Consider the following 1,091-nt stretch of genomic DNA (forward strand, 5'->3'; position numbering starts at 1 on the left):
ATTAATGCTTGAATGCTGCTCGTGCCTATTAAAAAAAAACAATTGTCTCATTTGTGTGTCAGATAATATACCTCATGTGCTTCTTACAGCCCTATAAAGTAGCTTGGGCTGAGAGAAAAGGATAGGCTCCAGGTCCCTCATTTAGGGAGAGTGGCTTTAGTTGAGAGCTGACTAGAAGAGTCGCCACACTCTAATCCTTAAAACAAAACAAAATCTTGAAGCCAACCATGGCTCCTAAAAATTTTATGAATACATCCTTGTCATTTTCTCGGAAAGAAAAAGGAAGTGATTGACGTTGCTTTCTTCTATGATTTTTTACTGTCCAAGTAGTCGGTAGCCAAAGGATTTCTTAAGGTCAGCCATCCAAGGGCCAACACCACTGTCATTCATGTCCACCATATTATTTTTTTAATGCAGAATAGAGGAAGGCTTATTTTATGTCAAATTTTCCATGTCTATGCTGTTGATATTATGTATATTTAAAAAAGTTAAACATGAAATGACAGGTCCCTTTGGGATTGTCCATGTTGATTACCAGTACCTATTGATATATAGATACCTATTATGTCATATAACAATAATAATAATAATAATAATAATAATAATAATAATAATAATAATAATAATAATAATAATAATAATAATAATAATAATAATAATAATTGACTATTGACAAATTCGCCATTAGTCAATTGCAAAAGGCGGCCTTACTAGGAACTGCTTGCATCCTGCGACAATATCTGTAATAACATCAAACATCCACATCTGCCTATCCCAGGACTCGATAGGTAGACAGAATGCCAAATCCAGCCTGAACATCTGGCTGACTATGCGATGATCCATAGTAATAATAATAATAATAATAATAATAATAATAATAATAATAATAATAATAATAATAATAGAGTTGGAACAGGAAACCCTGTATAGGAAACCCTGTACAATTTCAGACAAATGGTTTTCCAGTTGTTTCTTCTTCTTCTTCTTCTTCTTCTTCTTCTTCTTCTTCTTCTTCTTCTTCTTCTTCTTCTTCTTCTTCTTCTTCTTCTTCTTCTTCTTCTTCTTCTTCTTCTTCTTCTTCTTCTTCTTCT

This window comes from Protobothrops mucrosquamatus, unplaced genomic scaffold (genome assembly GCF_001527695.2).
Source record: "Protobothrops mucrosquamatus isolate PMUCROS unplaced genomic scaffold, P.Mucros_1.0 scaffold187, whole genome shotgun sequence".
Classification (NCBI taxonomy): Eukaryota; Metazoa; Chordata; class Lepidosauria; order Squamata; family Viperidae; genus Protobothrops; species Protobothrops mucrosquamatus.